Below are 15,515 nucleotides of genomic sequence, written 5' to 3'. Positions count from 1 at the left end.
TCTGTATTGAATGTCAACTCCAGTGGGGAGGCGGTCTTTAATGAGGACCAAAATGACTGCTAAATAGATGGAGAACAGAGTTGGGGCAATAACGCATCCTTGCTTAACCCCAGTTCTGATGATGAAAGGGTCCGTCTCTGGCCATTACAGAGAATGCTGCTGGCAGTCATCTGATCATGAAGAAGCCTTAGGACCATAATACATTTTGGAGGACAGCCAAAAGTCAAAGGCCTTTGTCAAATCAATGCAGGCCATGTACAGGTCCTGATTTTGCTCCTGAGACTTTTCCTGGATTTGTTGGGTAACAAAAGGGTTCAAACTACAGCATAGAAGATTTGGATTAAATCTCAGGAAAATCTTCCTAAATGTAGGAACAGTAGGACAATGGAACAAACTGCCTAGGGAGGTTGTGGAAGCTTCTCCACTGGAGGTTTTCAAAGAGAGGCTGGGTAGCCATCCATCTTAGATGGTTTAGACACAACCAATCCTGCATCTTGGCAGGGGGTTAGATTAGATGGCACTTGTAGTCCCTTCTAACCCTGTGATTCTATGAGCACCCATCCGGCAACAACCACACAGAGAGACCGAGCACTTCATACTCTGGCCCCAACTCTGTCTGCCACTGCAGCCCATTTATGCTGCTTCAGGAATGTAAAAAAAAAAAGAAAACAGTCCCGTGCAAAGAGGCTTTTCTGCTGATATAGCACTGGCAGAGCAGTACTATGCCATCCCCACTTGCAGTTCCTGGCACAGGAGCCAGACAGGACATAAAGGGGGTTGTAATGTTCCCCATTTTTGCTAGAGAACAGCCCACCAGAAGCTGTAACAACTCACTGCAGCCCTCGTGGTTCCTCAAAGTTACACCCAGGGCCAGGCAGATCCCCAGCAGGGCTCAGAATCCTGAAGGCATAAAGAAGGCATAAACACCTTAAAGTAGGCAAATCCACTATTTATTTCCCCTACTCCCAGCAGCCTTGACGAGCCTGCTAAGCAGCTTCTCCTAAAAAGCACAGTTAAAAATTGGCACCTCCCTTTCCACCTGCTTTTTGCTCCTGCCTCTGCTCCATCTCTCTGACAACACATATTGAGGGTTACACACAAATTACTATCCCCACCAGCATGATATCCTGATATAGCCTTCTTCCCGCTCCTGGTTACCAGCCTGAGGGGATAATCAGAAATCAATTCACCACATTAAAGTCTTAACTCAGCCCTGCTATCCTCCAACCATAAAACTCTCCCTTCTAGCAAGCATGCAAAACCTTAAAAAATAAGTCCAGGTAACATTGTGACTCTAAGGCTATGTCTACCCTACAGCCCATATCAGCATAACTTATGTCGCTCAGGGCGGTGAATAAATCATTTTCCTGAGCAACATAAGTTACACTGACCTAAGTGCTGGTGTGGACAGCGCTATGTTGGTGGGAGAGCCTTTCCTACTGACATAGCTACTGGCACTTACAGGGACTGGAATAGTTAAGCCGAAAGGAGAGCTTTCTCTCGTTGGCTTAAAGCAACTATATTGTAGATCTTACAGTCATCCAGCTGTGCCGCTGTAAACTCTCGAGGGTAGCCATGCCCCAGGAATCCATCAATGCCAACTCTTGTGTAAGCAGTGACTCTTAATGGGCCTGACAAACTCAGTACACCCAATTCATTGCTTTCACAGTATTTACGGAAAGCGGGACAAGTGAGGTATTTATTAAAAGCTTATGTCATACTGATCCTCATGATCACTGCGAGATGTACATACAGATGATTTGTAAAGAGTCGTGTGTATATATTGGAAAATGTTTTAAAGTCTGAATCAAAGCAGCGTTGACGAGCATCTTTTGACCAGCCAAAGGATGCATATTCACTGGTCTGCCTTGGTTTGCATGTAAAATAACCATTGTAAGCCAGCATAATGGAAGCCCCTTTGCATGCAACATCAACATGAGGATATGATGGCAACATGGAGCCAGTAAACCAGGGAATAAACCACAGGGATCATCTTGAGTCTGGGGACAACATGACGGCTATGGGGAGTATAGGGGAAGGCAAAAAGATACTCCTTCATCCTTCACTGAGGAAGCAACAAAGGACAGCACTTTTTGCGTTCAGGAAACAGCCATGTTGGTTGGAGAGGCTGGGAGGTTGCTTTAGGTGAGAAACTAGAGGATTTTAGCCTGTTACAGTTAAGTTTAGACTCTAGGAAGCATGTTATGCTTCTTGTTTTATATGTAACTATTTCTGTTTCGATCATTATCCTTACTTCCTCTCTTTTAAATCTTAGTCTTTGATAATAAACTTATGATTGTTTTCACTACAAATGTATCTCAGTGCTATGATGTTATTCTGGGGGAGGGATAGCTCACTGGTTTGCGCATTGGCCTGCTAAACTTAGGGTTGTGAGTTCAATCCTTAAGGGGGCCACTTAAGAATCTGGGGCAAAAATCTGTCTGGGGATTGGTCCTGCTTTGAGCAGGGAGTTGGACTAGATGACCTCCTGAGGTCCCTTCCAATATTTTATGAGTCTGTGGAACCAAACCAGTTGGTGTGTGCACTGTCCTTTGGGGACAGCTTACCTGGTAATCTCTATGAATATCCTGTGGTTAAGGGGTGGACACTGCAGGGGAAAGCTTCAAGGGAGTTTAGGGTGCACTTATTGTTAACCGGCAAAGTAAGAGGTGGTGGTGTCAAGGAACTTACTTTCAGTTTAGCACAAGCAAATCTTCCTTTCACTGGAGGTGGGGGGTAACAAGATGAATCACAGTCCTGAGCAACCCGTGAAATTGTTAAAGACATCCACCTGGGGAAGGATTTATATACAACAGCTATTATAGTTTATTTTAAAACATTCATCTATGATTAAAAAACACCAACACCCAATTACTGTATTCCCAGTCTCACAGAACAGTCCATGCTGCCCTGCAAACACTTAATCTAAAAAAGCCTACTTATTGCTCATATTGTGCCTCACATTGCTACATTTTACCCAGAAGGCTGCCCTACTGACTGTGTTCAGCTAGGACAGTGTCTCTCAAACTTTTGTACTGGTGACCCCTTTCACACAGCAAGCCTCTGAGTGCGGACCCCCCTTATCAATTAAAAACACTTTTTTATATATTTAACACCATTATAAATGCTGGAGGCAAAGCAGGATTTGGGGTGGAGGTTGACAGCTCACGACCCCCCCATCTTATAACCTCACAACCCCCTGAGGGGTCCCGACCCCCAGTTTGAGAACTCCTGAGCTAGGAGAAGTGAGTTCCGTGCCTGATGACCCCTCTGTTGAAAATGCAGTGTGGTCTTCTGTTTGTCTTTTTAGCAAGGCTTGGCTCTCACCATCTGTGGAGAATGAGGGAGTCATGTGTGTTATTTTTTAGAAATATCATATGCCTCTCAAGTTATCTGTTTGATATTAACTGGGCTGACCGCCAGGAATTAAATTAAAGGAGGTGGGTAAGGGAGAAACCCACACCCACACAAAAAACAACGATAAGGCTTGTTGAGGAAACAATGGCTAGGAACATCAATAGGGAAGAAACTACCTGTCTGACTCCATCCAGGCTAGAATGCTTTACTCTCCCTAAAGCTAAAGCCTGGGATCGAAGGGAGTCTAAAACCTCAAAGATCCTGGAAAAAGGAGAGGGGTTGGGTGGGCTCAGATAGGCTGCCCACAGTGTGTCACTGGACAGCCTGGCACACATTCACACAAAGGGAGAGAGGTAGAAACTGCAGTAGGATAAGTCTGTATTAGCTGGGGAACTTACAAAGGTGTAAGACAGACTGATGCATATAGGCCTCTTATTGTTTTAACTTCTGATCTATATGCTTTGTACTATTGAGGAATGAATAAATCATGCTTTGATTTGAAGATGCTGTTTCTCTGTCACTGCAAACTTATGCTGTCACAGGTTCCCAGAAGGAAACTCTTACAGGTGCCAAAACCAAGTTGGGCCCCTGTTGTTAAAACCCTGGGAACCAGAATGCTACAGCCCAAAGAGCCAATCCAAGAGTGGTTGGACCACATGGTTTCACCTGGAGTGAGGGGGCCAGAAGCCAGGCCTATCATCTAAGGAGTGCATTTGAGAGGAACTGAAAGGAGTCTAAGGCACAGTTCACCTTGTAGTGGTGACACTATCTCTTCAACATCTCTGCACTTTTGCCATTTTTTTTTGTATACCACTTCAACTGATACACATGGGTCATCACTAACCTTTTTCACAAACTTGCTCTTATTTTCCACTCTGTTGTCCTTCATCTCATGCTTGCTGGTTAAATCTACTCTTAAATCTTTCTTAACTACGGATTCCATACTAATTCCCATAAATATAATGTAGTTCACATGTGTATTTAATAAACCTCTTTTCTCTTGTATTTCATCCATTTTAAAACCTACTGAAACATGTGAACTTACAACATGTTTGTCATATGATACTATTTCCGTGGCATGCTCTCTTTTTATTTAAATTCCTCAGTAACCACCTTATCACACCTAAGTAACTGAAAGGCATTTCATTTGGTGGTTTCTTTGTGAGGCATTTCTGTGGTTCAATGCTATTGTACTAACATATCTGACATATATTTTAAAAGTATATTTTCTAGTATTCCTTTATAGCTTACTGAGCAAAGGATCCACTTGAAAGTTCAAAGGTTGTGCGGGCAAGACTTGCTTTTTCAGGAGAGGAATTTTTTCCTGTACACATTTAACAAAACATTCAAGGGGGTTGGGAACTTGGTTAAAAAAATTGCTATCAGATTTGTAACCTTTTGATTATCAGGGCATACATACTAAGCCAGAATTATTGGAAATCAGGACGTTTTGCATAAACATACCTTACAAAATGTCAAACATACAGGGAATATACAAGTTTACCTTTTGAAAATTAAACATTGAAAACAAAATGTTTTGTGCTCGCTCTCTCTCCATAAGCAAAATGCAGGCAATATGCTGGGTATTTGCTGCAGTGTGTCAAAAGCCAGCACTAAACTATTTAGTTGTGTTCAGCTCTCATGTTTGTACCATTTATCATTGTTTTGATGTTAGTCTGCATGTTAGTCCCCTACTAAATGAAAAAGGGGATAGCAATGATCTCTCAAATTCATATTTCTGCTTAAAATTATCTTGGTGCTCTTCTTCTGAAGGCTTGATTGTTATACTACTGCTATTTTCTGACAGTGGGGTCTTCTAACACAGCAGCTCTCAACCATTCCAGACTACGGTACCCCTTTCAGGAGTCTGATTTGTCTTGCATACCCCCAAGTTTCACCTCACTTAAAAACTACATGCTTACAAAATCAGACATAAAAATACAAAAAAGTGTCACAGTGCACTATTACTGAAAAATTGCTTACTTTCTCATTTTTACCATTTAATTATTTAAATAAATCAATTGGAATATAAATATTGTACTTACATTTCGGTATATAGAGCTGTATAAACCAAGTCATTCTCTATATGAAATTTTAGTTTGTACTGACTTTGCTAGTGCTTTTTATGTAGCCTGTTGTAAAACTAGGCAAATATCTAGATGAGTTGATGTACCCCCTGGAAGATCTCTGTGTAACCCCAGGGGTACTTGTGCCTCTGGTTGAGAACCACTATTCTAACACATCCCCCTGCCAGCTGCAGCCAATGATTTTGCTAAACCTTTAAATATATTAAATTAAATCTTTTGTTAACTCTAAATTGCAGACATGCCAAAAGCTCCAATGCTGAGGAGTTAACATTTTTCAAAAAAGATCTTAGCAAACAAATGCAAGGGTGAGGCATATCACACACACGCATCTTTTGAGGGCATACCTAGCAATTCAGCATTGTTGTCATGACATGCCTACCATTTTGCAAGATCTCCACAGTAAAATTTATGGACCTGATTTTCCACAGCCATGCACCTTGCTCAGTCATTTACACCTGTGCAAAGTGAATGCAAAGGGGGTATAAAATACTACCAAATCAGAGTGGGTGCATCTTACACAAGTGTAAATAAATGCCTACACGATGTAAAAGGCAAGTAAAGCTACACTGGTGCAAATGATATTAGAACCTAGCCCAAAGTTAGCTTCTCTATCCAGTAAATTACTAGGGGAACTAGATTTGAATTTGGATAATTTGGATACCATGGATTTTGGATCTCCAAGCCATGACCTTTGAGCTGTTCATAGGTTAGCAGTTGGAGTGAGTGCTGGCATCCCTTACCTGCTCAATTCTCTCTGGCCAGCCAGAGTGCATTCTGGTAGTGCTTGAGTTTCAGTTACCTCATGTTTCCATTCAAAAGGAGGGTGTTTTTTTTCTGTAAGCTATTTGATTGCTAGGCACTTTTTCTCTGAAAAGGGAAATATTATTATGTTTAAATAGAATAATAACTTAGAAGGCAACATCAAAAGGTTACAGTAAATGGCACTGACATGCCACTAAGACTGCTAAATTGTTGGCTCACCACTTGTCACAAGAGAAAAATGTGTGTGCTTGAAACACATGCTTCACTTCCTTGAAAGGCACAGAATCATAGAAATGTAGGGGTGGAAGGGACCTCGAGCGGTCATTTAATGCAGCCTCCTGTGCTGAGGCAGGATCAAGTATACCTAGACCATCCCCAACTGGTATTTGTCTAACCTATTATTAAAACTCTCCAATAACAAGGATTCCACAACCTCCCTTGGAAGCCTGCTCCACTGCTTGCTATCTTTAGCGTTAGAAAGCTTTTCATGATTTCTTAAATCTCCCTTGCTTCAGATTCAGCTGATTACTTCTTGTCCTATCTTCAGTGGACATAGGGAACAACTGTCATGTGGGACTGTGGCAAAAGCCTTACTAAAATCATGTTACCTGCCAGAAAATGCTGCAGCCTCCTTTCTACTGCAAGTGCGGAGGTTACCTCTATGTCACAAAGATACAGTATATTTTTATACTTGGATATAACTGCGACATAACTGCTCTCACATATAAAATAGAAAAAAAATCTATATTGATGCAACATTAAGGTTACAAATGTGAACATTACAATGGAAGGAAATGCAAAAGTTAAGGAGCCAGATCCTCAACTGGCATAATTCCATTGAAGTCAGTGGGACTTTATAGCAGCTGATGAACTGACCCAAAGTTTCAATAGTAACATTAACTTGGCCACATTGCATATAATCCAACCATCTAACCAGAGATCCAAAATACTATATGTGCAATGTGGCTGAAATATCATTACTGTTGGGACCTTATTTGAGGTGGGAAGAGCAACTGGCCAGCCCATAAAATGTGAGGGGGCCAGCTAGCCACCTCCTAAAAAGAATGGAGTAGAAAAATGACAGAGGTAGAAACGTAAGGGCAGATGTCACACGAGAAGATAGCCAAATGGAGGGTAGGCATGGAGGCTGGGCATGCCCAGATGAAAATGGCTGGGGATGAAGTCCTGACTTGAGGAGAAAAAGCATGAACTATGAATTATTAGTCCTTATTGAGGTGGTCCAATATTACACTGGTGAGGGTAGTCTAAGAATCTATAAATAACAGACCAGAACAGAATCCTCAGAGAGGTTAGCACACCATGGCAAAGTCTGGTTCTGACCAAAGTTATAGTCACTATTTTAAGCAAGCATCCCAATTCAGGAAATAACTTAAGAACGTATTTAATTCCCACAGAAGTCAGTAAGTACTTTCTTGTGCAGAGCTACTCATAGAATCATAGAAGATTAGGGTTGGAAGAGACCGCAGGAGGTCATCTAGTCCAACCCCCTGCTCAAAGCAGGACCAACCCCAACTAAATCATCCCAGCCAGGGCTTTGTCAAGCCAGGCCTTAAAAACATCTAAAGATGGAGATGCCACCACCTCCCTAGATAACCCATTCCAGTGCTTCAGCACCCTCCCAGTGAAGTCGTTTTTCCTAATATCCAACCTAGACCTCCCCCACTGCAACTTGAGACCATTGCTCCTTGTTCTGTCATCTGCCACCACTGAGAAGAGCCTAGCTACATCCTCTTTGGAACCCCTCTTCAGGTAGTTGAAGGCTGCTATCAAATCCCTCCCTTACTCTTCTCTTCTGCAGACTAAATAAGCCCAGTTCCCTCAGCCTCTCCTAATAAGTCATGTGCCCCAGCCCCCTAATCATTTTTGTTGCCCTCTGCTGGACTCTTTCCAATTTCTCCACATTCTTTCTGTAATGGGGGGCCCAACACTGAATGCAATATTCCAGATGTGGCCTCACCAGTGCCGAATAGAGGGGAATAATCACTTCCCTCAATCTGCTGGCAATGATCCTACTAATGTAGCCCAATATGCTGTTATCCTTCTTGGCAACAAGGGCACACAATTGACTCATATCCAGCTTCTCATCCACTGTAATCCCCAGGTCCTTTTCTGCAGAACTGCTGCTTAGCCAGTCAGTCCCCAGCCTGTAGCAGTGCACAGGATTCTTCCATCCTAAGTGCAGGACTCTCCACTGGGCCTTGTTGAACCTCATCAGATTTCTTTTGGCCCAATCCTCCAATTTGTCGAGGTCACTCTGGAGCATATCCCTGCGCTCCAGTGTATCTACCTCTCCCCTCCAGCTTATTGTCATCCGTGAACTTGCTGAGGGTGCAATCCATCCAATCATCCAGATCATTAATGAAGATGTTGAACAAAACCTGCTCCCGGACCAACTCCTAGGGCCCTCTGCTTGATACTAGCTGCCAACTAGACATCAAGCCATTGATCACTACCCGTTGAGCCTGATGATCTAGCCAGCTTTCTATTCACCTTTCTACTCATGTGGCCAAGTGTTTGCAGGCGTGTGGCCTTAGTTGTTAAATACTATAAACATTTAAACACAATAAACATTAGAGAAAAATAAAACAGACAAAACAAAAACAAAAAAGAAACGTACAAAAAAATTTAACCAAAGAATAGTTTGTAATGAAGTGTAACAGGATGACTGGTAACTACTACTGGTTAATCAAGCAAATAATGTATAATGGTTAATGTCCTGATTCTACAATTCTTAATCACATTTAGTAGGATTTATGAGACTGAGGTGGGGTTATATTGTGCCGCTCCATAGTTCCTTCTTTGGTTAAAATTTGGTTGTATGTTTCTTTACTTTTTTTTTAATAAAAACTACTTTTTTTCATTTTATTTTCTTCAAAAGTTAGTCACACACAAAAATTAAGCTATTTAATATTAAATATAAGATTTTAATCATACAAGTCAGAAAACACACAATTACTTCTCAGCAGTGTTAAGAGTTGCAGAACTGGGTCCTATATTGAAATAAACTAAGGGGATTGCATACTTCATTATTTCTGCAGGCTAAGACCAGAGAGTCCTTGCACCCCTCCATTCCCCCAGTACCCGTCCCACACACAAGCTCCCAGTGTGTCAACCTCCTATTCTCCCTCTGTTGCAGGGACTTCTGCCCCATGTTGTCCCCTCCCTCATGCCAGGGGCTCTATCTACCTCCCATTCCCCCCAGCCCCAGGGCTCTGTGTGCCCCTTATTTTTCCCTCTTGCCCCCATTCACATTCCCCGTTCAACCAGATCCCAGGGATTCCATATATCTCTCCTTGCCTCCCCTCTAAAGTACCTTTCCCAGACAGCTACTGTTCTCTCTCTCTCTCTTGCCCATCATGCAGCAGGCTTTGGGGAGGCAACATGCTAGGAGGGAGGGAGAAAGGAAGCCTCCTTCCCTTTGGCTCCCCCTGCTGGCTGAGCATCTGCCCCACAGCTGTTAGGTCAGGGGTTCTCAAACTGGGGGTCGTGAGGTTATTACATGGGGGGTCGAGAGCTGTCAACCTCCACCCCAAACCCTGCTTTGAATCCAGCATTTATAATAAATAAATATAATATAATATAATATAATATATTTAAAAGTGTTTTTAATTTATAAGGGGGAGGGTCACACTCAGAGGCTTGCTATTTGAAAGGGGTCACCAGTACAAAAGTTTGAGAACCACTGTGTTAGGTGGATCACAGCAGGCGGAGCAAAGAACAACTTTAAATGCAAATAGCTTTTTCCAGTCTTTCAGTTTTCAACAGGGTTCTGCCCATCAGTGCGTAGAACATTCCCTGAGATTTTGGAATTGATAGGATGTCGTGTTCAAGTTTACCACATTACATCCAGACAAACAGACAGAAATGCCATGAAGGGCCTTGCCTGCCCAAATGTGTTTTCCCCTGGTTATGTGGTCATACAAAATGCAACAGGATCAGCACTGAAAATCAAACGTAGAGTAACGAAGGTCCCAATTCTGAAAACACTTAGCTGTATAATTCTTAAGTGGTCAGTTTCACTGCAATCAATGGGACTACTCACCTGTGTAACTCATTCTCAGACAAGCAGAGTTTTGCAGGATCAAGCCAGTGAAGTGAAACATCAAGTGAAGGATTATCTTTGTTTGTGAAGAAACCATGCCAGCATAAATTGCACTGGGAATCTTCACATCTGAAAGTAAAAGAGCTATTGATTTAGCTAAAGAAGAATATAGGACTGCGGGAGGTTTGTGGTTGGAGTAGCAACAGTGCCATCATATTTCAAGCATTCTTTCGCATGTTGCACATTCTTGCATTTACAACATACCCATGATTTATTCATGCAGTTGTAGCAACTATATAGCACATTTTATTTATACCATAAGCAATGTTGCCATGTCTCATGATTTTATCCCTGCTGGAGCTAGTCTCCCAATGATGTCAGAAGCTCCAGCTCGCTAGTGATTTTCAGCCTGGTCTAAGGGACAACCCCCTTTGATTGGCTGCCTTTCCCCTTACCCACCTCCTGGGGAAGACTAGACAGTCAAGATTGCTGCCGGAGGCAGAGCTCTTTCCCTTCCCTCAGGAGCCAAGATGGGTTTTTGGATAGAGGAGGGAAAGCAGAAAGAGCCCTGTAGCTCAGGGCAGCTCTGCTCCCTCCTGTCTTGGAAAAATGGGTTAGTCTGTTCTCTGCTCCTTCTCCTCCCCATCTTTTTAACACCAATCCTAGGAAAGAAGGCCCTCAGCTGGGGCTTAAGCCAGAGTATCTTGCCCCTGGGTCCCCTAGAGGAATCCCCACTCCTGGGCAATCTTACTGTTCCCAGCAGGAGTTCAGCTCGCTCCCAGACTCTTTTTACTCCCCAGAGTACAGTCCCCTTGTCTCTAGTCCCTGGCGGCACTTCCCAGAACCCACCACAAGTCACTGGCTGGAAGCAGCCCTCCAAAGCCTTCACTCATACCAAGTGAAGTAGTGTCCCTCTGCCTCAAATAGGAGGTAGGGATGAAGGAAAGGGTTAGCAATTGCCTCAGGCTGAGCTCCACTTGTTACTGGAGCTCACTAGCAGTGCCTAACAGCTTCTCTGTTCCTGGGAAAACTCCCCTCCTAATCACCACTTCTCAAGGTGGAGCATGTTCTGCAGGTATGCCTAACTGGTGCTGCCTGAATGCAGGAATACTCATTAGCCTTTCCACTAAAGGGGTGGGGGTGTCCCATCACATCCCGGCAGTATCTTAAATTGCAATAAAAATGTCTCTTCTTGTGTCTGTGTCTCCATCCTGCAAGTGACTCTGTGTGAACACAGCAGTGTGTTCTGCTCATGCATACTCATTTTCAGAAAGGGGCCTTTGCCTGTAAACTCCCTGGGGCATAGATCTTGTCTTCACATGTGTGTATACTACTGTAATATAAATATTAATAATAATTAATAACCTCTTGCACCTAATGTCCCAATTTAATACAATCTGTCCTTTGTTTGCAATCTGGTTTTCAATCCATAAGCATTCATATCTGAACCACACTGAATTAATTTTTGAAACATTTAATTTGTGAATACTCCCATTGCATCAAATGCTTTAATAAGGTCCCCATATTACCTATAGTCCATTGCCCTCATCCATTGATTTTGTAATTAGATTTTTTTTTTAATTCAGTTTGGGCTGGAATTATGTGTTCTTTATAAACCTATCCATTCCCCTGCCCACAAACATCATCTTCACTAAATAGACTGAGTTTAAGCCAGCTAGTTTTCATCTAGGAACCTAACTAATTTAAGTACCAGAAAAGCAAGAATACTGCAAAATCTGGGTTTGATGTGAAAAAGGAATGATATTGCATGCCGAAATACCCCATAATCCCCCCCAGTAGCCACATATTCACAGTGAACAGGAATGACGGTGATGAGATGGAACTGCGCGGGATGTTACTCGTGAGAGTCCTGGAGCAGAATGAGCAATGGCCTGATACAGCCCCCTCTGGGTCCTCCTTGCCAAGTATGAATGGAGCCACTGTAAAGCCATCCCTTCCAGGTCCCACAGATGATTCAACGGCACCTCACGATCATCCCTCTGAAAGGGCAGTGAAAGATCAAATACAGTTGTCATGGACGTCTGATTTATGTCCATTGCCAGAAGGAGACCGTCAAGCAAAAGTGGCAGGGCAGTATCAGATTTTGAAACAACTTCCAAGACAAACACACTGGATAGTTGATGAACTTAAGCCACAGTAAGCAGCTTTCATGTGCTGAATTTAATTATAGTGACTGACAGTTATATAGTGTAATTCAACCAAAAAGATCTCAAAGTGCTATGTTCAGATTGTAGCTCTTAAACCCATGGTCACACTGCAGGAAGGAAGGTTGGGCAACCATACTACAGCAGGAGCTCTTGGAGGAATTCTGGCTGATTCAGCCAGAATTCCTGTAGGGGTTTGTATACCGGAGTTGTGTCGCCCTTTGAAAGGATGAAGTATATGCTTCTCTTCAAGCTGGGCCAATTTTGGGGGTTGGTGAGGAGGGGCTTTACCTATCTCAATTTTAATAGACTAGTGTTGTGTGGCTAGTGCAAGAAAAAAGGGTGCTATGGTGCCTCATGGAATTGTACCTTGGTCAATTATGTGCTTGTGGGCAGTTCCATGCACCCTCCTCCCTTGAACAGCTATGCAAGGCTAGGCCCAGTCTAGCCTGTATACATCCCCACTGAAATACAGCCACTCTGAGGTGAAAAATGGCCACTGCCTAACAATGCACAATAACACTAAACATCAGTTGAGGGCAGAAAATAAGAAATGCCTTTTCCAGCTGAGACTATCATGGCAATTTTAGATCGACAGAACATAACAGATAGATCAGCCAAGCTGAAAATCGGCCCCATCATTGGAGTTTAAACAACAGTTTTAGCCTTTGGAAGTTTTTCATAGAATGACAGATTTCAAGAGTTTACTTTAGTCAGGGCTTACATAATCAATTGCACAGATTGTGCATAGGAGATGGTTGCTATGTTGCTAACCTCTAATATTATCCAAGATTCACCTCCATTACAGAGGCCTTTAAACTTAGGTTGACCTAGTTACATTGCTCAGGTCTGTGACCTAATTCCTGCTGCAGATGCAGCTAGGTTGACTGAAGAATTCTTCCATCAACCTAGCTACCGCCTCTCAGAGAGGTTGTCAAGGCTGTATCCCCACTTTGAACTTTAGGGTACAAATGTAGGGGCCTGCATGAAAACTTCTAAGCTTAACTACCAGCTTAGCTCTGGTCCGCTGCCACCATTTCCCAATTAGATTCCCACCCTGGGAAGCCCTGAGAAAACCTTTCACCAATTCCCTGGTGAATACAGATTCAAACCCCTTGGATCTTAAAACAAGGAGAAATTAACCATTCCCCTCCTTCCTCCCACCAACTCCTGGTGAACACAGATCCAATCCCCTTGGATCTAAAACAAGGAGAAATTAACCATTCCCCTCCTTCCTCCCACCAACTCCTGGTGAATCAAGATCCAAACCCCTTGGATCTTAAACAAGGAAAAATTAATCAGGTTCTTAAAAAGAAGGTTTTTAATTAAAGAAAAAGGTAAAAATAATCTCTGTAAAAGCAGTATGGAAATTAACCTTACAGGGTAATCAAACTTAAAGAGCTCAGAGGACTCCCCTCTAGTCTTAGGTTCAAAGTACAGCAAACAAAGATAAACACTCAAGTAAAAGGTACATTTACAAGTTGAGAAAACAAAGGAAAACTAACACGCCTTGCCTGGCTATTTACTTACAAGTTTGAAATACAAGTTTGTTTAGAAAGATGTGGAGAACCTGGATTGATGTCTGGTCCCTCTTAGTCCCGAGAACGAACACACTTCCAAACAAAGAACACAAACAAAAGCCTTCTCCCCCACCAAGATTTGAAAGTATCTTGTCCCCTTATTGGTCCTTTAGGTCAGATGCCAGCCAGGTTACCTGAGCTTCTTAACCCTTTACAGGGAAAAGGATTTTGGAGTCTCTGGCCAGGAGGGATTTTATAGTACTGTACACAGGACAGCTATTACCCTTCCCTTTATAGTTATGACAGAGGTGGATTACCTACACTGACCCTAAAACCCCTTCCATTGATGTTGCAAGCATCTATACTATAGCTGCACAGTTGCAGGCCGTAGTTATGCATCTGTAGCTGCTGTAGTGTAGACATGCCCTGAGAGGTTAGCAGGGCTGAATTGTCACAGGAAGCTGTCTCTCCCTTTAGAATACTCAGTTTATTATGTGAACACTTTCCCTTTAAACAAGATTTTCTTTTTAAAAGTATTATGGATTTCCCCCCACACACAAATTTCTTTCTTAAGAGGAGGATTAGTTGCTCTTGATGTGACCCACATCCTCTTTATCTGTGCTTCTGTTGTTCTCCTGAGGTGCTTTCTACATGGCCCAATTCTCTGCTGTGTTGCTCCTTGGGTTGTCTTTTAAACCTATACAAAGTGGGTCTGAGTCTCATTTAAATTAATTTAAATTTAAATTAATGGCACTTTACATCATTCTTTCAGTGTACAGGTGCCTTAAAGTGAGTGTAAATTACAGTTAAGAACGTAAGAACATAAGAATGGCCCTACTGGGTCAGACCAAAGCTCCATCTAGCCCAGTATCCTGTCTTCCGACAGTGTCCTGAACAGGTAATCATGAAGAGATCCATGCCCTGTCGCCCATTCCCAGCTTCTGGCAAACAGAGGCTAAGGACACCATCTCTGCTCATCCTGGCTAATAGCCATTGATGGACCTATCCTCCATGAATTTATCTAGTTCTTTTTTTGAACCCTGTTTAGGTGGACATGGATCGCTCCAAACACGAAGAGTAAGAATGAAATCGACTATATTTTAGTCAATAAAAGGCGCATCGTTCAAGACGTCTCTGTGGTGCAGCCCTTCAACACCGGCAGTGACCATCGCCTGCTTAGAGCGAAGTTGATTTTCGACGAAGTAGTGGAAAAGAAAGCGTTACAGATGGCAAACACGAAACAGCGCCCAAAGTCATTTGATGAAGCAAAGCTGAAGAAAGCAATTTCTGGGTTTGACTGGAACCAGACAGAAAAGTGTGACAAGGACTATAGTATATTTGCTGACAAGCTGAGACGTTGCATAAAAAGCAGCTGAAATTGAAGATGAAGAAGGCAAAGGGAAGAATCTCAAACGAAACGAAAAGCTTGTTAGAAAAGCGGAGAAATATGAAAAGGAGCTCGGATAACAACCTCGAGTACTCCATTTTGTGCAAGCTTATACGACAAAAACTGAAGGACGACTTTGAGAACTTCCGGAAAGAAAAACTCCTTAAAAGAGCT

At 42.7% G+C, this 15,515-nt stretch overlaps 1 protein-coding gene across 1 annotated transcript in view; it reads right to left on the bottom strand.

Moving 5' to 3' along the window:
* Positions 1–15,515, bottom strand: part of HIVEP1 (HIVEP zinc finger 1) — a 240,716-nt gene that overhangs the window by 175,426 nt on the left and 49,775 nt on the right. The window contains exons 7-9 of the mRNA XM_065584976.1: positions 10,270–10,398; positions 6,185–6,311; positions 2,692–2,791 (exon numbers count right to left, since the gene is read on the bottom strand). The gene's annotated coding sequence lies outside the window, so the exon portion shown is untranslated. The remainder of the gene's footprint in view (positions 1–2,691; positions 2,792–6,184; positions 6,312–10,269; positions 10,399–15,515) is intronic.

Source organism: Chrysemys picta, chromosome 2 (genome assembly GCF_011386835.1).
Source record: "Chrysemys picta bellii isolate R12L10 chromosome 2, ASM1138683v2, whole genome shotgun sequence".
Lineage (NCBI taxonomy): Eukaryota > Metazoa > Chordata > Testudines > Emydidae > Chrysemys > Chrysemys picta.
This window is presented reverse-complemented; position numbering and strand designations above follow the sequence as displayed.